We start from the raw sequence: 22,180 nt of genomic DNA, 5'->3' as shown, positions 1-22,180 counted from the left end.
GGCCAGAAATGACTTGAAGGAACACAACAACAACAACAACAACAACAACAACAACAGAGAGTCACTTTATCTCAGCCACAAAGAAAAGCAAAAAAACCTCCCCCCCCCCCAACAAAACATACAAAGTGTTGACTTACTACTCAACAGTTACATCAATGGGTCAATCTTACTTTGAATAGCAATTAGATTTAGAACAAAGATGGGAATTGTATGGCCCTGCAAATGTTGCACTGCAACTCCCACCTGTCCTAGCCGTCATAGACATTGGTGATTAACACAATTCACAAACATTTGGAAGTCCACTTCCAATTTGGAGCCTGGTCCCTGGCATTGAATCTGAGGCCAGTGATCATGAACCCAAGTCAGTGGATGACATCTTCTCTCCATACATCTCATCAAGTTACTCCTCTTGTACCATCCTGGCCCAGTGGCACAGGGTGCATGCCAATCAGGAGGCACAGAAATGGAAAGTCCTCATCTTCAAGTCAAGGAACTGGTCCTTTTGGGGTTCACCATTTTCAGGTAGAATCATAGAATCATAGAGTTGGAAGAGACCCCAAGGGCCATCCAGTCCAACCCCCTGCCATGCAGGAACTCTCAGTCAAAGCATTCCTGACAGATGGCCATCCAGCCTCTGTTTAAAGACTTCCAAGGAGCTTAGGAGGATCAGGCTACGAGCTAAAACCCACAAGGACTCCATTTAACAGCAGCCTTTGTTGCACCAAGTTGGTCACTTGTTGTTTTTAGCGATGTTCCTTTCATGGTACTCAGTGGCATCTGGAGTGACTTCTACATCAAGATGACGCCAGGTTTTAATTCATGCTTCCATGTGTTTTGTACCTCCAAGTCATTTACAACTTATGGTGACCCTATCATGGGGTTCTCTTGGCAAGATTTGTTCAGAAGAGGTTTACCATTGCCTTCCTCTGAGGCTGAGAGTGTGTGACTTGTCCAAGGTCACCCAGTGGGTTGCATGGCCAAGCTGGGAATCAATCCCTGGTCTCCAGAATCATAGTCCAATGCTCAAACCTCTACACAATGCATGCTTCCAGACCCCCCAACATTTCACAGTGGAAGACTGGGGCATGTCACAGCCTCAGAAAACCCCATGATAGGTTCTCCAAAAATCAGATACTACTTGAAGGCATGAAACAACAACAACAACAGCTGTGTAGCATGTCTTTAGGCTTACTTCTGAACTGCTGAGGGTAAGATTGGGATCAATGTAGAAATCAGTGGGGAAAAGAAACAGTTATACTCATCATCTGTGGTAGCAAACTCATCAGGGACTGTTGTGTAGAAACTGGAACATAATTTTGGCACTTTCAAATTTCTTGCTGAAATTAGCTCTTTTGCATCTGCTGAGATTCACTGAGAGACAAAATGCACCTTCTTGCAGAAATTTGCACATTTGCAGTACGTTTTGTACTCATGAAATCATGTATATGTCTTAGAAAGTGAATGGCTAAAGTGCATATCATTAAAAAAAATACACACAAACACATTTTAGTCTATGGGGGAAATGTGTAAGGAAATGAAGGCATTAGGAAGAGCAGATAAATAAGTGCACTGTGTGTACATTACAGAAAATGCATTGTGTATATTCCAGAAAATGTATAGAATAAGAGTATACAAATTTTATTATCATAAAAAAACACAGATTCCAACTACAAAAGGTTCCAGAAGTACAAGAGTTACTTGGTGAACTGCAGTGTGAAATCAAGACTCACATCTGTACTCTTGGGCTTCATCCACACTTCAAAAATAATCCACTTTAACTGCCGTGGCTCAATGCTATGGAATCCTATGTTTTGTGTTTGTGAGATGTTCAGCCTTCTCTGTCAGAGTGCCCTAGTGCCACGACAAACTACAAATCCCAGGATTCCATAGGATGGAGCCCTGACAGTTAAAATGGTGTCAACCTGGATTATTTTTGCTGTGTGGATGCAGCCTTGTTGTGAGATCTGAATGGATCCAGTGCTTTTATCATAACAATTTAGATAGGTGCTTCATTATGCTTTGCAGATTCCTCTTGTGCCACTAGGGTTGACATGAGAGGATCCAAAAGGGAAAGCGGTATCACTGCCCTTAATAAAGTAATTGCCAAAGAGAGGTAGGATACAAATTATTATTATTATTATTATTATTATTATTATTATTATTATTATTATTTGGATGAAATGGCCAAGGAAGTCAAAGCGATTGACGGAAGGAGTTGTGACCACTGGGTGGCAGACTTACCTAGGATACAATATCAAATCAATAATCCAACTTGGTTGCTGGCTGCTTCATTCATTCCCTTGTTGTGCTAATTGCATTATTATATCCAAGGCATAGTACAAACAAAATTAAAAACAGCTTAAGCAAATTAAAATGACAGCAAGTAGAGGACTTTGAAGAGGAGTTGTTCCCCAGGTCATACAGCTTAGTGACTGACAGGTTTCTCTGCCTTGCTCTGACTTGCTTGTTTGAAGCATCTGAAGCTACAGATTAAGCCACTGCATTTTACCATCTTCTGAGCTAAATAGGTTAATGGGTATGGACAGGAGGGTGGACTTGCCAGTTTGATACCTACTAGTCATACGCAAGGGTTACCTGTTTGATCATCATACGTAAAGTCACTTGATGCGGACGGAATCAAAGATATGTAATTGTATTAACATGTGCCTCAACTGTCATGGCTCCATCCTACAGAATGCTAGGATTTGAAGTTTGGTAAGGCACTCTTGAAAGAAGATTACCAAAAGATTACCAAAGAAGGACGGTCCACCACCTTTCAAGGTAATCTGTTCCACTGTCAAACAGGCCAAAATACACTGCAGAAATAATCCAGTTTGAGACCACTTTAACTGCCCTGGCTAAGGGATTCTGGGAACTGTAATATTGTGAGACATTGAACCTTCTCTGTCAGAGCGCTCTGGTGCCACAATAAACTACAGTTCCCAGGATTCCCTAGCACTAAACCAGGGCATTTAAAGTGGATTATTTCTGCAGTGTGTTTTGGATCATAGTGATGAAGTTCTTTCAAATATCTAGGTGGAATCTCTTTTCTTGTCATTTCAACCCACTGCTTAGTGTTATAGTCTCTGGAGCAGCAGAAAACAAGCTTGCTCCACCTTTTCCGATACAGTATTTTAAAAATGGCAGCCATGTTCTCCACTACTGAAAATCTTTTTCTCAATTTTCTCTTCTCCAAGCTAAATATAGTCTGATCTCTAACTCGTTCCACATCACACATCTGGTTTCCAGATTTTGGATCATCTTGGCCACTTTTCTGTGGACATGTTCCAGCTTATCAACATCCTTCCTGAATGGTAGCACCTAGAACTGGGCACCATATTCCAGGTAAGGCCAATATATCAGCATAGTTTAATAGAAAGTTCTTACTGCAAAGTCACAACGCCTTAGGAAAAGTATTTCAGGTATTTTTTAAAGAAAAATCAGGCATATGTTGGGGAATCCCCAAATCATAGTGTCCTGGGAAGAAAATGTGGCCATCTGGGGAAACGACGAGGGCAATATTGAAAGGCCAGCATGGCATAGTGGTTTGAGTGTTGAACTATGAATCTGGAGACTTGGTTTCAATTCCCAGCTCAGCCATGAAACCCACTGGGTGACTTTGAGTATGTCAATGGCAAACATCCTCTGAACAAATCATCCCAAGAAAAAACCCTGAAAGTTTCATTTGCAGTGGGTCGTCATAAGTTAGAAATGACTTGAAGGCACACAGCAACAATAGCAAAGGTCAGAATTGTGTGGTTGCCACAATGACCATAAAAATATGTTCCAAGGGCACATCAGATAATAATAATAATAATTTTTATTTATATTTCCCGCCTCTCCCAAGGATCGAAGCGGGATTACATCATTAAAATAACACAATACAATCCAAAACACAATCTAGAAAATACTAATACTGAATTACACATTCGTATTAGCTCCTTAAAATATCCAGCCATCAAACAGTTATACAGTCATAATCAGGGTGGAGCCTTAACCATAGTCTCTTATATGAAATCTGGTGAATCTCAGCAGGTTCAAGTCTTGTCACAAGTTGGATGGGAGTTACTTTGGCATTCATATGCTTGGCTCCCAGACCCATCACACTGCAGCTGCGTTTGACTTAAACTCCCATCATCCTTGTCTAGCTGGGGGCGATAGGCATTGCTATCAAACACATCTGAAGAGTAATGCTGCAAAAGACTGTCCCTTTATATACAACCTTCACTTCAATGGTGATAAGAAGGTTATAAATAAAAGAAAAGGTATACTGCCTTATCAGTGTACTGAATAAGAAAGGTGGCATAGATGTACTAAATATCACAATACTAAATAAATTAAGAAATGTACTCATTGCAGCAGTCCCAATCCTTGAAGAAAATAAACTGGAACACTTAGATTTAATCCAGTTTGGCATTCAAATCAACGAAGCCAGATTGTTTGGATTTATCCTCAAGGAAGCTGTCTTAATTCCAGTTGTCTGAGTTTAACCAATTTAGAGATTGATCTGTCACATAGTCCATAGTCAGCGTCAGACAGCCAAAGTCGGCTTTGCCCTAAAGGAAAGCAATAAAAGCTCTGGGTGGCATACATGTACCTGCATCAGATAAACAGGATCTATTATTCCAGATTAATTAATTAAACTGTGATGAAAAGATAGGAGCTTTCTCCTGAGTTCCAAATCCTACTCATTTCTAGAGATCTTGTAGTGAGAAAAAAATGTTAAACAGCATGGAGTCGGAGGAGAAACTTGCTGTTGCCAGAAGACACAGTAGTTCTGGAGGACTGAAACAAGAGTCAATCCAATTCACAACCAGCTAGCAGTGCCACAGATCCATGTGACTAGCAGCCACAAACGTCTATCCATAATCCAAGAAACTTCCAAACATACAAGAGAATATCACCTCGAGATTGCAAATTCAGAAGTCTTATTCCACCAAATGGAGGAGTATCTGGTGGAAAGGTCTACCATCCTCATGCCAGACACCCCTCTCCAGTCAAACTATTTGGACCACACAAAATGCATGGTGACACAGAGAGAGAAAAGTCAAAACATTATTTACGAGAACATGTTTGTTTTTTTAAAGTCAAAGAGATGAACTATTAGAGGGGTATGTTTTTAAAGAGGCCATTTTGCAAATGCAGCAGGATTGCCCACTCTTGTTCCTCCAGTTTCTGAGGATTAAGGGACAAACATGCAGATGTCACCATAGGATGATGCATTAAAGATGAGGACAGGAGGCTGAATTAGAGCAGCAACGCTAGCATTTGTGCACAAGGCAGCTCATATGTTGAATTGTCTCCATTATCTTGGCCAGATAACAAGCAGCTCAGGAGAGAATACAGAGGGAGGGTGCCTTCTTCCATTTTATTGTGACTTCACCCAGAGTAAGGTAGAGTCTGGGGAGTTTGTATGAGCTACCCAGCCATCTTTAGATTTGAGCGGTGTTTGTGACTCATACAACACACACCCAACACACACCAGAGTCTTGCAATCTTTGCAGAAGAGCTTTCTCTCGGACCCACCACCATCGCAGGCACATTTGCTGAAGGCATAGGAGAAGACCTTCTCTGTAGCTGCTCCTAGGATGTGGATTTGTGGGTTTCCCTCACACTGGAGGCTCAGTTGGCCCCCTCTCTGGTCTCTTTTTGTTAGTAAGAGCATGGTGCAGTGATTTGAGCATTGGTTTACAGCTCTGGAGACCAGGATTCAAATTGCTATTTGGCCATTGAAACCCACTGGCTAACCTTGGGCAAGTCCCACATTCTCAGCCTCAGAGGAAACCCCCCTCTGCACAAATCTTGCCAAGAAAGCCTGTCACAGCTTTGCCTAGGGTCACCATAAGTCAGAAACAACACAAAGCACATCACCATCATAGCCACCATTTCATTTAGGAGGCTTTTGGATCTCAACTTGTTGTGGCAGAAGAGTCTTTTAATGGGGTCTTGTTTATTTACCTGTTGGCTGGCAAATGCTTTCACTATCTTATGATTTTTTTAAACATATGAGTTTTTAATCATTTGGTTCTTTTAAGAACAATGTTTTTAAACAAACAAATACCTATAAAGTAGAGGAAGTGAATAAAAAGCAACTCCTCTCCCTTGTTTTTTTTCTCCTAGCAGAACTTGGGAGGGACACCCAGAGAAACTGTTTAGCAACAAAGACTTCACACAAAGCATAGGATGGTCACTGGCTTAGACTGTGTCCACACTGGAGAAATAACCCAGTTTGGCACTGTTTTTCAGCATCCTAACTCAAGGCTATGGAATTTTGGGAGTTGGAGTTTGTTGTGAGCCCAGACTGGAGCCAAACCGGGTTATTTCTCCAGTGTAGATGTAAGCCTTAGAGAGCCTGAGCAAAGGATTATTAGACAAAGGCCCTGAACAGGTGTGACCTATCACTTAGCACTGGCTATTAGCAAAGTTGGTTCAGTATTTTGAAGGCTGAAACCAGCAAGATAAAAGAGTTCAAATCCATTTTTATTTATTGTAATATTTTTATTCAGTTCTTCCGCTAAATCCACCTCACATTCCCCTCACACAGTGTGTTTTGGATCACAGAAATGTAAATCCATGCTTCTTAGGTCCAAAGCAAACTGCAGAAATAATCCAGTCTGAGACTCTTTTAACTGCCTTGACTCAGTGCTAGGGAATCCTGGGAACTGTAATTTATTGTGGGCCCAGAGCTCTCTGACAGAGAAGGCCAAATGTCTCACAAAAACTGAAGTTCTCAGAATTCCCTAGCACTGAGCCAGGGCAGTTAAACACTGTCAATAAACCTGTTATTATTTCTCCAGTGTGTTTTGGACCTTTGACTTATGTAGAAATCATTCCCTATATATATATATATATATATATATATGAAGGAATGAAGAATAGAAGAAAAGGATAGAAAGAGAAACCAAAGAGGACAAAGATCCAAATATAACCTTGATGTAACTAATTAATTTTATTAAGGATATATAGGTAACATATATTTTAGATTTTAGAATTAAGAATTAGAGATTCACAAAGTATATATATATATATATATATAGAGAGAGAGAGAGAGAGAGAGAGAGAGTGGATATGTATTTCAACATACACATCCACTCTATAAATACTTTGTCAATCTAAGTCTAATTCTAAAATCTAAAATATATGTATATGTTAAAATATAGTGTGTATATGTATGTGGATATTGTTTACTGAATTAATTCTTTAAAAAAAGTCAAAACGAGGCTGAAGAAGAAAAAACCCAAAATGAGGCTAACTTCCACCAAGGGCAACAAAATGGCCACCCTCCACCTGAAGTCTTCTTTTTGGTTATGTTTTATGTGCTTTTATTTCTTTTTAATGTAACCCAACTCCATCTGTAGGGAGAGGCAGAATAAAAATAAATATTATTATTACTACTATTATTTATATTATTATTATTACGTCAAAAAGAAGCTGAAGAAGAAAAGAAAAAAAAAAACCCAGTCAGGCTAACTTCCACCAAGGGCAACAAAATGGCTGCCCTCCACCTGAAGTCTTCTTTTTGGTTATGTTTTATGTGCTTTTACTTCTTTTTAATGTAACCCAACTCCATCTGTAGGGAGAGGCAGAATAAAAATAAATATTATTATTACTACTATTATTTTTATTATTATTATTAAGTGAAAAAGAGGCTGAAGAAGAAAAGAAAAAAAAACCCAAAGTCAGGCTAACTTCCACTTAGGGTAACAAAATGGCGGCCCTCTAATTGAACAAGGCGTTCGAAGCCTAATAGCGCTAGCCCTCCTTTCCCGCCCTTTTTCTGCGCAGGCGCAGTCGCGCAGCCTGGCGTTCCTGAGGTGAAAACGTCGAAGTTCTCTTCTTTTTCCTCAGAGGCGCGCGGCTCCTTTGTTTTTTCCCCTTTCACAAAAGTGAATAATTAATTCCCTCATAGTAATTTTAATAAACATTTAATTAATTATCAGTTACTCGTTGGCGGAGTAATAAACGTTTTAACAGCGAAGGCTTCACGACTATTGTTGGCACTTTTAACGCGGCTATTTAAACTTATATGTTAGTCCTCCTCAGGGGCTTGTCCTCCCTTTTCTCCTCAAAGTCGCTTCATGACCGGGCGAGACTGGCGGCAGCCTCCTTCCCTTCATGAAGCTCAGGGCCGGGAAGGAAGGGAGGGAGGCAGGCGAGGAGAAGGCAGCCCCGTTCCGCCTCCGAAAAGCCGCCTGAGGCGACGACGCCTCAGCGCTGTTGCCTCACAATACTGCATCTCTGAGGGGAATTTACCTCCCTCACGTTTAAAGCCTCTGAGGGGGAATTTTGTTTAATAATGATAATAACAAGACCGAATTGGTTATATATTTATGTAGAAGTATTTTGCTATAATATTAAGGTTAAAAAAAAAAAAGGGGGGGGGAGAGATTTAAGGTATACATTTATAAGGGCTTCTCTGAGGGGAATTTACCTCCCTCAGGTTTAAAGCCTCTTGAGGGGGAATTTTGTTTTTAATCACGATAATGATAAGACCGAATTGGTTATATATTTATGTAGAAGTATTTTATTTTGCCATAATGTTAAGGGAAAGGGAAAAGAAAACAAGATTTAAGGTACAAATTTGTAAGAGAATATGAATAATTGCTAATGTCTGGAGATAAATAACGCGGTTTGGCACCGCTTTAACTCTTTTTCTGGCTCAAGGCTATGGAATTCTGGGAGTTGGGAGTTTGTTGTGGGCTTCTCTGAGGGGGATTTAACTCCCTCACGTTTAGAGTCTGTGAGAGGGAAATAATAATTATAATTAATAATAATAATAATAATAATGACCGAATTGGTTATATATTTATGTAGAAGTATTTTGCCATAACCTTAGGGTTTAGAAAGAAAGAAAAAGATTTAGGGTACAAATTTATAATGGCTTCTCTGAGGGGAATTTAACTCCCTCACGTTTAGAGCCTCTGAGGGAAGGAAAATAATAATGATAATAATAATAATAATTAATAATAATAAGACTGAATTGGTTATAATAATAATAATTAATAATAAGACTGAATTGGTTATAATAATAATAATTAATAATAACACTGAATTGGTTATATATTTATGTAGAAGTATTTTGCCATAACCTTAAGGGAAAAGAAAGATTTATAAGAGAATATTAATAATGGCTAATGTCTTGAACTGAATAGAGGTGTATATGTGTATATATATATATATATATATATAGAGAGAGAGAGAGAGAGAGAGAGAGATGGATAAGGAAGGTACAGTGCATTAATTGAATTAAGATTTACACTTTTAAAATACATTACAGGTGTTAAAGTAGAATTTGCAGACAGATTAGTCATAATATAAAACTATACGTTGTAAAAATGGAGACATGGGTAGCAGGAAAGTTACAGTGTCTTATGTTAATATGTTTCTATGCTTATCTAAAATGTAGAATAAATACAATGTAGACTAAATAAAATATAGATATAATGTAGAATAAATGAAATAAAATAAAATGTAGAATAAGTAAATATAGCGTAGAATAAATAAAATGTAAGATAAAAAAAAGTTGAATGTGAAGTATTGTTCTTGTATGTACTTGTATATGTATCATGGGAAGTTATCTGTATGTAATGCATAGTAAATGTTGGTTGTGTGATGTATTTGTTGGTTTATTAGAATGTTTCGCCACCTTGAGTCCCTATATTGGGAGAAAGGCGGCATATAAGAAAATAATAATAATAATAATAATTGAATGCTTCTGTTCTTCCCTATGAGCTCAAGGTGGTGCTGCTAATTGGTTATATTTGTAGTCAAATAACACATTTTGTTGGTGTTGTGTGCCCTTCAGTCGTTCCTGACTTCCGGTAACCCGGTTGGGTAACAGTTTTCTGTATCCTGGCTCAAGGCTATGGAATTCTGGGAGTTGGAGTATGTTGTGGGGCCTTCCTTCCTTAAGCTCCACTCTGCTCTGGGTCCACAACAAACTCCAACTCCGAGAATTCCATAGCCTTGAGCCAGAAAGGGTTAAAGTGGTGCCAAAGCAGGTTATTTCTCTGATGTGGATGCAGCCTAAGGCAACCTTATCACAGAGTTTTCTCTGCAAGTTTCTCCAGAGAGGGCTTACCATTGCCATCCTCTGAGGCTGAGAGAGTGTGACTTCTTGCCCAAGGTCACCCAATAGGTTTCCATGGCCGAGCCAGGATTTGAACCCTGATCCCCAGAGTTATAGTCAAATGCTCAAACCACTGCACCACCACACTGGCTGTCATTATGAAATGTTTAATATTTAAATGTTGAATGTGATGATTGAATGATATATATATATATATATATATATATATATATATATATAAAGCTAAAACAAAATATATGCAGTACATTTTGTGGAATTTAGATTAAATAATTAAAAATGGAGAATGAAGACAATTTGCAAATAGGTATTGTTTACCCAATGATATTATAGAACCCAAGGTAGCAACGACTCGGTTACAATTAAGCAAGATGTGGGGAATAAGCGGATGATACAATATATCGGAGCATCGATTAAAAGTATTTTTTTTAAAAAAAACCTTCATAAGATGCTGAAAATGGAAGTTAATGGCACAGAGAAGAAGATTTCATTTATTTAGCTAATTATAAGGAGAAGACAGAAATTTAAATTTATGCATAGTTATTAGTTAAGACTGATGTGAAATACAAGAGGTATTAGACTAAAGTATAAGCACATTTGGCTGTAATGAGATAGATGTTATGTAAATTTGTATAGATGTTAATAATAATAAAAAAATGTTGACTGTGGTGCCCTAGGGTTCGAGGAAGATAAATAAATGTAGGACAAATAAATAACAGTGTTTTAAAAGGCTGAAACAAACATGTTAAGTCGTTTGTCACTTAAAACTGTAGAAGACTGTAGCACATGTGCAAAGGGCACAGAATGAATTAGTACCCCCGGCCTCCACACCAAAACTTTTCACGAAAGCCATGCTTTGACTTTGGTGCCTGAAGCACCCAAACGTTGATGCCAATTGGTCTTCCAAAATAAAGGCTGGAACGTAAAGTTCCCAGAAGACCAGTTCTTTCGCAACAGAAATAATCCAGTCTGAGACCGCTTTAACTGTCCTGGCTCAGTGCTAGGGAACTTTAGGAATTGTAGTTCTGTAAGACATTTAGCCTTCTCTGGGTCAGAGAGCTCTGGGGCCACAATAAACTACAGTTCCCCAAATCCCCTAACACTGAGCCAGGGCAGCTAGAGCGGTCTCAAACTGGATTATTACTGCCTTGTGTTATGGACCAGAGTCTCTTAAAACATCCATAGAAATGTAAAAAGCATTTATGTTCACCCAAAGTCTTCATGAGGCTAAGTTGTATCAACCGCTCTCAAATGTGTGTGTGTGTGTGGGACATTTTAACAATTTTAGGGGGATTTCCCTGCTTCTTGCATTTACTACATGAGTTTATACTTCTAAGAAAATGGATTTCAGTTTCTGCCATTTCTAATTCATTCTTTTCATCAACAGAGAGTCGTACTGTGAATTACACAGTGGACAACAAAGAATTATCAGACCTACAGCATTTTTGTGAGTATTTTAACCACTTGCTTTTCTAAAATTAATTTCACAAGCAGAAGAACGGAGCTGTCTATTTTCTAGCCTCAAATAGAATTTCTGTTGGTGTGATGTGGTTAAAACAGAGGTAAACTGTTTAATTCATTCTGATCTACAAATCCAATTAATGATTCATTTATTTACTAGGGCCTGGATTCTGTAACCTCTCTTGGCTCTACTCCCCTCGCTCCCACAAACCTGACAATTGTGGCAAAAGTGTCACGGTTTTGACTAAACACTGATAACTGTTCCATTAACCTGCCTTGAATCCCATTATGGGAGAAAGGTGGGATATAAATCCTTGAAATAAATTAAAAAATAAAAGTAAATACTCACAACTGCTACTTAGTCACAGTTGTTACTATTGCGGCAATTATTATGATTATTTTATTTATTTATATCCTGCCTTCCTCTTGGTACAGGGACTCAGTAATAACTCCCCACTCCATCTCCTTCAGCGAGCATCAGCTGTAAAGGAAGAAGGAGGTCCATTCTGCCGGTGGTCAGAAAAGGTAAGTGACATTTCTGCAGGTTTGCTGGGGTCAGGCCAGGAGAGGTTACTTAGTTTAGTATACTTAACTAAGTAGCTGATTCAGAATACTGGCCAAGTTTTTAATCCCATTTTCCAAGGTGCACTGCTGTTACAGGGCAGCATAGAAGATTATCAAAACAATGGACACACAGTTACCATTAAGCATAGGGCGCATGCCACAGTAGCAGTAACCACAGTAGCAGTAACCATCACTAAATGAGACTGGAATACATGTATTTTCAGGCTTTTTAAAATGGTTTTTGCACTGATGAAGCTATGCGTATCTCCTGTGGGGCAGCTTCCACCACTGATTATGGCATTACTGCTGGGGGGGGGGGGGGGGTTGTGTATGTGTGTGAAGGCAAGGATGTTTAAAGCAGGAGCTATGACAACCTACAACAGAATCCTGGTCATCAAACTAGGCACCTCACATTAAGGTGCTTTCAAAACCAATACCCACATTGCTGAGGCGAGCCATGTTGTGTGATAAAAAGCTACATCAGATAGCCAGTCAGATTAGCCAACACTTGATATGTTCCAAATATAACAGATCAGACTTGAAATGGGGGAGGGGGGAAATTTACCGAGTCTTGAAAGAAAAAGAAAAGGGAGTGCAAACTAGAACATAGTACTGCTTTTAAGAGAGGTTCAAATGATCTTTCATTCCTTGCTGGCACAATTTCAGCAACATTTCTTAAACAACAACAACTCATACACAGAGAGATTGCTAAAACAGGCACAGGCCAATGTATAATACAGATAGAACAGCCAGGCTGCATTATGGTTAGGATTCACCTTTACAACATAAATTGAGCAATTAAGCCATCTGAAAGAACAGAAAAATGGTGCAACATGCGTGATAGTTACAACAACATATGCAGGAAAACTACATGGATGTCAATGGCATGTTTCAGCTGAGGTTTCCTCTTGTATCATATCCAGAATAAGGTGGCCAATTACTTTCTTGTTGATGAGTGAGAAGAAATTGCAAAAGCATAAGAGTCATGGACCTAGCTGGTTCTGTAGGACATAGTAGAGTGTGCTTAGGAGGGAATGCAGTGAATATCAAATAATTTGAGCGTTTAAATACATATTATATCAGTTGAAAGGACTGGATTGAGAACATTAAGGGTTTGTTCTATGGCAAACAAAGCATGAGAGAATGATATACAGTGTCTCCCTTTCTGCTCCATTGGATACAAGAACAGAATCTTGAATGACTGGTATCAACAAGATGTCTTCTTCTAAGTTAGTGACTCTTTGCTGTTTACATATTTTCTTCAGATTGTTTTGTAAGTGCTTTCCTTTATCACTCACTCTGGAACTTTCAAAATTTGCTTCAAATGGGTTTGCTCAGAAATCAAATGTGATCATTTCAGTAAGCATGTCATTTTTTACTCATGTAGAGGAAACATGTGCATGTGCTTTCTTAAAGTTTTTAGTTTTCTGCACATCTATAGAATAGTACACCAATTTAACTATTGAACCATGTGTCTGCAGTTCTGCTCATAAACAGACCGCTGAGCTCAGAAATAGAGAAACTGGAACCATTAAAAATGAATGGTGTTGCCTTTCTATATAAAGTCAAAGTCCATCTAGAAAAGTATTCCATGTTCATCATTGACTTCCAGATCCTTGGGAGCTATTTATCTACTCTTACTACATTATTCTGTGAATAATCAAGAATCAACGTAGAGAAAAAGTTCAGAAGGAAGGGCTAGAGATTCAGTGACCATGTAACTGAGTAATAAGATGATGAGTATTTCAGTTGGAGGGATAATTGTTTTAATTGCATGATGAACCTGCCTATTAATGATAGATTCTTTGCTGAGGTCATGGGGAATGTAGTCTAAATGCTTTGGAAATGTTTTTAATGTCCTTTTATTACCCGAGCCTCTGTCCCCAAACATTTTCAAAGTCTCAAAGGGTTGGGACCTGTTGCTATATTAATCCTATAGTAAATATTTTTCTGAGAGGATGAACACTAGAATAACCATGATGGAACAAAACAAACATTGTCACCTAGCCCAGTATCCTGTTTTCAATGCCAGATCAACATGTTAAAGGAGAATCCATTTGGATAAAGAGACAGGGGAACCCATTTCCATCTCAACCGCCTTCCAAGGCCCATGGAAGGAAACAGGAACCAGGCGACAGAAGGAGGAAGAGAATCAGCTTGGCACTTGTTAAAGGAGAATCCAATGGGACAAAGAGAGAACGGAGGCCAAGTCCATCTCAACCACCAGCCTAGCCTCATGGAAGCAATCGGGTAGGAGCCAGCAGAGGAGGAAGAGAATCAGCTTGGCACTTGTTAAAGGACAATCCAATGGGACAAAGAGAGAAGGGAAGCCATGTTCATCTCAACCATCATCCTAACCTCATAGAAGGAAACGGGAAGGAACCAGCAGAAATAGGAAAGGAAGCAACTTGGCACTTTTTGTGGAGAATCCAATGGAACATAGCGAGAAGGGAAACCATTTCCATCTCAACTGCAGCCCTAGCCCCAGGGAAGGAAACAGAAAGCAGCCAGCAGAAGGAGAAAGGGAAGCAGCTTGGCAGTTTGTAAAGGAGAATCTAATGGAACAAAGAGAGAAGGGAGGCCATGTCCATCTCAACCACCATCCAAGGCCCATGGAAGGAAAAAGGACCCAGGCATCAGAAGGACGAAGAGAATCAGCTTGGCACTTTTTAAAGGAGAATCCAAAGGGACAAAGAGAGAAGGGAGGCCATGTCCGTCTTAAACGCCATCCTAGCACCATGGAAGGAAACAGGAAGCAGGCAACAGAAGGAGGAAGAGAATCACCTTGGCACTTGTTAAAGGAGAATCCAATGGGACAAAGAGAGAAGGGAGGCCAAGTCCATCTCAACCACCAGCCTATCCTCATGGAAGCAAACGGGAAGGAGCCAGCAGAGGAGGAAGAGAATCAGCTTGGCACTTGTTAAAGGACAATCCAATGGGACAAAGAGAGAAGGGAAGCCATGTTCATCTCAACCATCATCCTAACCTCATGGAAGGAAACGGGAAGGAACCAGAAGACATAGGAAAGGAAGCAACTTGGCACTTTTTATGGAGAATCCAATGGGACATAGCGAGAAGGGAAACCATTTCCATCTCAACTGCAGCCCTAGCCCCAGGGAAGGAAACAGAAAGCAGCCAGCAGAAGGAGAAATGGAAGCAGCTTGGCACTTTGTAAAGGAGAATCTAATGGAACAAAGAGAGAAGGGAGGCCATGTCCATCTCATCTGCCATCCTAGCCTCACGGAAGGAAAAGGGAAGCCGCCAGAAGAAGGAGGAAGGGAAGCATCTGGCCTCAAGGTAATAGGTTTCCATTTTCCTCTTCCCTTCTTAAAATACTATTGACATACCAACGTATAAGGCGGGATGTTTGAAAAGCAATCTAATGCAGTATTCCTACTGAGAATTACACACTTAGAAGACAAGGTATTTCTCTAAACTTGCATACAGATTGCTTTTCAAAGGTGTGTATGTCTGTATTTGGAGGGGTTTTATTTAGATTAATGCTTTTTTTTAAATTTGCAAAGATACATCAAACCTACATGTAAAATGTCCTTATATGGTCCTTATATGGAATAGAGAAGTACACATCGGTGCTCTTTCTCAACATTTGGGGGGATTTATTTAGCATATTTAGTAAATATATTTCAGGCCTGATTTCGTATTTTATCTGCGACATCGTCTCAGGGGCGATATGGACTTGCTTCCAGTATTTTTTCAGTTTTGGACAACGCCACCGTACGTGAAACCAAGTCCCACGAGCAATTTGACATTTCCTGAGCGAATCAGAATTTTTCTGGTATATCTTGGCCAGTCTCCTTGGGCTCAAAGACCACCGTTGCTCCATCTTCCAGTAATTTTCTCATAGGCTCTGTGCTTGGTGCTTGTGTGTCTTTGTATTGTTTTATTTTGCAGACTGTGCGATCATTGGTAAGTATCCCTGGGAAATAAGTTAACACCAAATGATTGGTGTTCAGGTTGGTGCAAGAGTTTTGGTGGGTCACACAGAGAAATCCAAATGCCCTTGTCTGTTCCATTCATTAACTTTGGCTGTAACATCTTCAACCTCATCACAGTATAGTTGCCCTTAATATGGTAATTGGTGGTTTCTACTTTTACTCAATGGGAAGGAGTGTGACAAAGATAAGGGAGGCCATGTCCATTTCAACTGGCATCGTAGCCCCATGGAAGGAAACAGGAACCAGGCATCAGAAGGAGGAAGAGAATCGGCTTGGCACTTGTTAAAGGAGAATCCAATGGGATAAAGAGAGAAGGGAGGCCATGCCCATTTCAACCACCATCCAAGGCCCATGGAAGGAAACAGGACCCAGGCATCAGAAGGAGAAAGAGAATCAGCTTGGCACTTGTTAAAGGAGAATTCAATGGGACAAAGAGAGAAGGGAGGCCATGTCCATCTCAACCACCAGCCTAGCCTCATGGAAGCAATTGGGTAGGAGCCAGCAGAGGAGGAAGAGAATCAGCTTGGCACTTGTTAAAGGACAATCCAATGGGACAAAGAGAGAAGGGAAGCCATGTTCATCTCAACCATCATCCTAACCTCATAGAAGGAAATGGGAAGGAACCAGCAGAAATAGGAAAGGAAGCAACTTGGCACTTTTTATGGAGAATCCAATGGGACATAGCGAGAAGGGAAACCATTTCCATCTCAACTGGAGCCCTAGCCCCAGGGAAGGAAACAAAGCAGCCAGCAGAAGGAGAAAGGGAAGCAGCTTGGCAGTTTGTAAAGGAGAATCTAATGGAAAAAAGAGAGAAGGGAGGCCATGTCCATCTCAACCACCATCCAAGGCCCATGGAAGGAAAAAGGACCCAGGCATCAGAAGGAGGAAGAGAATCACCTTGGCACTTGTTAAAGGAGAATCCAATGGGACAAAGAGAGAAGGGAGGCCAAGTCCATCTCAACCACCAGCCTAGCCTCATGGAAGCAATTGGGTAGGAGCCAGCAGAGGAGGAAGAGAATCAGCTTGGCACTTGTTAAAGGACAATCCAATGGGACAAAGAGAGAAGGGAAGCCATGTTCATCTCAACCATCATCCTAACCTCATAGAAGGAAATGGGAAGGAACCAGCAGAAATAGGAAAGGAAGCAACTTGGCACTTTTTATGGAGAATCCAATGGGACATAGCGAGAAGGGAAACCATTTCCATCTCAACTGGAGCCCTAGCCCCAGGGAAGGAAACAAAGCAGCCAGCAGAAGGAGAAAGGGAAGCAGCTTGGCAGTTTGTAAAGGAGAATGTAATGGAAAAAAGAGAGAAGGGAGGCCATGTCCATCTCAACCACCATCCAAGGCCCATGGAAGGAAAAAGGACCCAGGCATCAGAAGGAGGAAGAGAATCAGCTTGGCACTTGTTAAAGGGGAATCCAATGGGACAAAGAGAGAAGGGAGGCCATGTCCATCTCAACCACCATCCAAGGCCCATGGAAGGAAAAAGGACCCAGGCATCAGAAGGAGGAAGAGAATCACCTTTGCACTTGTTAAAGGAGAATCCAATGGGACAAAGAGAGAAGGGAGGCCAAGTCCATCTCAACCACCAGCCTATCCTCATGGAAGCAAACGGGAAGGAGCCAGCAGCGGAGGAAGAGAATCAGCTTGGCACTTGTTAAACGACAATCCAATGGGACAAAGAGAGAAGGGAAGCCATGTTCATCTCAACCATCATCCTAACCTCATAGAAGGAAACGGGAAGGAACCAGCAGAAATAGGAAAGGAAGCAACTTGGTACTTTTTGTGGAGAATCCAATGGGACATAGCGAGAAGGGAAACCATTTCCATCTCAACTGGAGCCCTAGCCCCAGGGAAGGAAACAGAAAGCAGCCAGCAGAAGGAGAAAGGGAAGCAGCTTGGCAGTTTGTAAAGGAGAATCTAATGGAACAAAGAGAGAAGGGAGGCCATGTCCATCTCAACCACCATCCAAGGCCCATGGAAGGAAAAAGGACCCAGGCATCAGAAGGAGGAAGAGAATCAGCTTAGCACTTGTTAAAGGAGAATCCAATGGGACAAAGAGAGAAGGGAGTCCATGCCGATCTCAACCACCATCCTAGCCTCATGGAAGCAAACAGGAAGGAGCCAGCAGAAACAGGGGGGAAAAATCAGCTTGGCACTTTTTAAAGGAGAATCCAAAGGGACAAAGAGAGAAGGGAGGCCATGTCCGTCTTAAACGCCATCCTAGCACCATGGAAGGAAACAGGAAGCAGGCAACAGAAGTAGGAAGAGAATCACCTTGGCACTTGTTAAAGGAGAATCCAATGGGACAAAGAGAGAAGGGAGGCCAAGTCCATCTCAACCACCAGCCTATCCTCATGGAAGCAAACGGGAAGGAGCCAGCAGAGGAGGAAGAGAATCAGCTTGGCACTTGTTAAAGGACAATCATATGGGACAAAGAGAGAAGGGAAGCCATGTTCATCTCAACCATCATCCTAACCTCATGGAAGGAAACGGGAAGGAACCAGCAGACATAGGAAAGGAAGCAACTTGGCACTTTTTATGGAGAATCCAATGGGACATAGCGAGAAGGGAAACCATTTCCATCTCAACTGGAGTCCTAGCCCCAGGGAAGGAAACAGAAAGCAGCCAGCAGAAGGAGAAAGGGAAGCAGCTTGGCAGTTTGTAAAGGAGAATCTAATGGAACAAAGAGAGAAGGGAGGCCATGTCCATCTCAACCACCATCCAAGGCCCATGGAAGGAAAAAGGACCCAGGCATCAGAAGGAGGAAGAGAATCACCTTGGCACTTGTTAAAGGAGAATCCAATGAGACAAAGAGAGAAGGGAGGCCAAGTCCATCTCAACCACCAGCCTATCCTCATGGAAGCAAACGGGAAGGAGCCAGCAGAGGAGGAAGAGAATCAGCTTGGCACTTGTTAAAGGACAATCCAATGGGACAAAGAGAGAAGGGAAGCCATGTTCATCTCAACCATCATCCTAACCTCATAGAAGGAAACGGGAAGGAACCAGCAGAAATAGGAAAGGAAGCAACTTGGCACTTTTTGTGGAGAATCCAATGGAACATAGCGAGAAGGGAAACCATTTCCATCTCAACTGCAGCCCTAGCCCCAGGGAAGGAAACAGAAAGCAGCCAGCAGAAGGAGAAAGGGAAGCAGCTTGGCAGTTTGTAAAGGAGAATCTAATGGAACAAAGAGAGAATGGAGGCCATGTCCATCTCAACCACCATCCAAGGCCCATGGAAGGAAAAAGGACCCAGGCATCAGAAGGACGAAGAGAATCAGCTTGGCACTTGTTAAAGGAGAATCCAATGGGACAAAGAGAGAAGGGAGGCCATGCTGATCTCAACGACCATCCTAGCCTCATGGAAGCAAACAGGAAGGAGCCAGCAGAAACAGGGGGGGAAAATCAGCTTGGCACTTTTTAAAGGAGAATCCAAAGGGACAAAGAGAGAAGGGAGGCCATGTCCGTCTTAAACGCCATCCTAGCACCATGGAAGGAAACAGGAAGCAGGCAACAGAAGGAGGAAGAGAATCACCTTGGCACTTGTTAAAGGAGAATCCAATGGGACAAAGAGAGAAGGGAGGCCAAGTCCATCTCAACCACCAGCCTATCCTCATGGAAGCAAACGGGAAGGAGCCAGCAGAGGAGGAAGAGAATCAGCTTGGCACTTGTTAAAGGACAATCCAATGGGACAAAGAGAGAAGGGAAGCCATGTTCATCTCAACCATCATCCTAACCTCATGGAAGGAAACGGGAAGGAACCAGAAGACATAGGAAAGGAAGCAACTTGGCACTTTTTATGGAGAATCCAATGGGACATAGCGAGAAGGGAAACCATTTCCATCTCAACTGCAGCCCTAGCCCCAGGGAAGGAAACAGAAAGCAGCCAGCAGAAGGAGAAATGGAAGCAGCTTGGCACTTTGTAAAGGAGAATCTAATGGAACAAAGAGAGAAGGGAGGCCATGTCCATCTCATCTGCCATCCTAGCCTCACGGAAGGAAAAGGGAAGCCGCCAGAAGAAGGAGGAAGGGAAGCATCTGGCCTCAAGTTAATAGGTTTCCATTTTCCTCTTCCCTTCTTAAAATACTATTGACATACCAACGTATAAGGCGGGATGTTTGAAAAGCGATCTAATGCAGTATTCCTACTGAGAATTACACACTTAGAAGACAAGGTATTTCTCTAAACTTGCATACAGATTGCTTTTCAAAGGTGTGTATGTCTGTATTTGGAGGGGTTTTATTTAGATTAATGCTTTTTTTTAAATTTGCAAAGATACATCAAACCTACATGTAAAATGTCCTTATATGGTCCTTATATGGAATAGAGAAGTACACATCGGTGCTCTTTCTCAACATTTGGGGGGATTTATTTAGCATATTTAGTAAATATATTTCAGGCCTGATTTCGTATTTTATCTGCGACATCGTCTCAGGGGCGATATGGACTTGCTTCCAGTATTTTTTCAGTTTTGGACAACGCCACCGTACGTGAAACCAAGTCCCACGAGCAATTTGACATTTCCTGAGCGAATCAGAATTTTTCTGGTATATCTTGGCCAGTCTCCTTGGGCTCAAAGACCACCGTTGCTCCATCTTCCAGTAATTTTCTCATAGGCTCTGTGCTTGGTGCTTGTGTGTCTTTGTATTGTTTTATTTTGCAGACTGTGCGATCATTGGTAAGTATCCCTGGGAAATAAGTTAACACCAAATGATTGGTGTTCAGGTTGGTGCAAGAGTTTTGGTGGGTCACACAGAGAAATCCAAATGCCCTTGTCTGTTCCATTCATTAACTTTGGCTGTAACATCCTCAACCTCATCACAGTATAGTTGCCCTTAATATGGTAATTGGTGGTTTCTACTTTTACTCAATGGGAAGGAGTGTGACAAAGATAAGGGAGGCCATGTCCATTTCAACTGGCATCGTAGCCCCATGGAAGGAAACAGGAACCAGGCATCAGAAGGAGGAAGAGAATCGGCTTGGCACTTGTTAAAGGAGAATCCAATGGGATAAAGAGAGAAGGGAGGCCATGCCCATTTCAACCACCATCCAAGGCCCATGGAAGGAAACAGGACCCAGGCATCAGAAGGAGAAAGAGAATCAGCTTGGCACTTGTTAAAGGAGAATTCAATGGGACAAAGAGAGAAGGGAGGCCATGTCCATCTCAACCACCAGCCTAGCCTCATGGAAGCAATTGGGTAGGAGCCAGCAGAGGAGGAAGAGAATCAGCTTGGCACTTGTTAAAGGACAATCCAATGGGACAAAGAGAGAAGGGAAGCCATGTTCATCTCAACCATCATCCTAACCTCATAGAAGGAAATGGGAAGGAACCAGCAGAAATAGGAAAGGAAGCAACTTGGCACTTTTTATGGAGAATCCAATGGGACATAGCGAGAAGGGAAACCATTTCCATCTCAACTGGAGCCCTAGCCCCAGGGAAGGAAACAAAGCAGCCAGCAGAAGGAGAAAGGGAAGCAGCTTGGCAGTTTGTAAAGGAGAATCTAATGGAAAAAAGAGAGAAGGGAGGCCATGTCCATCTCAACCACCATCCAAGGCCCATGGAAGGAAAAAGGACCCAGGCATCAGAAGGAGGAAGAGAATCAGCTTGGCACTTGTTAAAGGGGAATCCAATGGGACAAAGAGAGAAGGGAGGCCATGTCCATCTCAACCACCATCCAAGGCCCATGGAAGGAAAAAGGACCCAGGCATCAGAAGGAGGAAGAGAATCAGCTTGGCACTTGTTAAAGGGGAATCCAATGGGACAAAGAGAGAAGGGAGGCCATGTCCATCTCAACCACCAGCCTAGACTCATGGAATCAAACGGGAAGGAGCCAGCAGCGGAGGAAGAGAATCAGCTTGGCACTTGTTAAAGGACAATCCAATGGGACAAAGAGAGAAGGGACGCCATGTTCATCTCAACCATCATCCTAACCTCATAGAAGGAAACGGGAAGGAACCAGCAGAAATAGGAAAGGAAGCAACTTGGCACTTTTTATGGAGAATCCAATGGGACATAGCGAGAAGGGAAACCATTTCCATCTCAACTGCAGCCCTAGCCCCAGGGAAGGAAACAGAAAGCAGCCAGCAGAAGGAGAAAGGGAAGCAGCTTG

At 41.6% G+C, this 22,180-nt stretch overlaps 1 long non-coding RNA gene across 1 annotated transcript; it reads left to right on the top strand.

Annotated features, from left to right (window-relative positions):
• The first annotated feature begins 10,438 nt into the window (after nt 1-10,438).
• Nucleotides 10,439-14,281, top strand: LOC149307229 (uncharacterized). Its single transcript, XR_016282320.1, has 3 exons — nt 10,439-11,534; nt 11,984-12,073; nt 14,145-14,281. It is a non-coding gene; the product is annotated as an uncharacterized LOC149307229 (long non-coding RNA).
• Nucleotides 14,282-22,180: the final 7,899 nt, after the last annotated feature.

The sequence above is a fragment of the Sceloporus occidentalis genome, unplaced genomic scaffold (genome assembly GCF_023333645.1).
Source record: "Sceloporus occidentalis isolate IW3139 unplaced genomic scaffold, rSceOcc1.0.p SCAF_9, whole genome shotgun sequence".
NCBI classification, from domain to species: domain Eukaryota; kingdom Metazoa; phylum Chordata; class Lepidosauria; order Squamata; family Phrynosomatidae; genus Sceloporus; species Sceloporus occidentalis.
The sequence above is the reverse complement of the archived record's forward strand: the minus strand, read 5'-3'. Positions and strand labels throughout refer to the sequence as shown.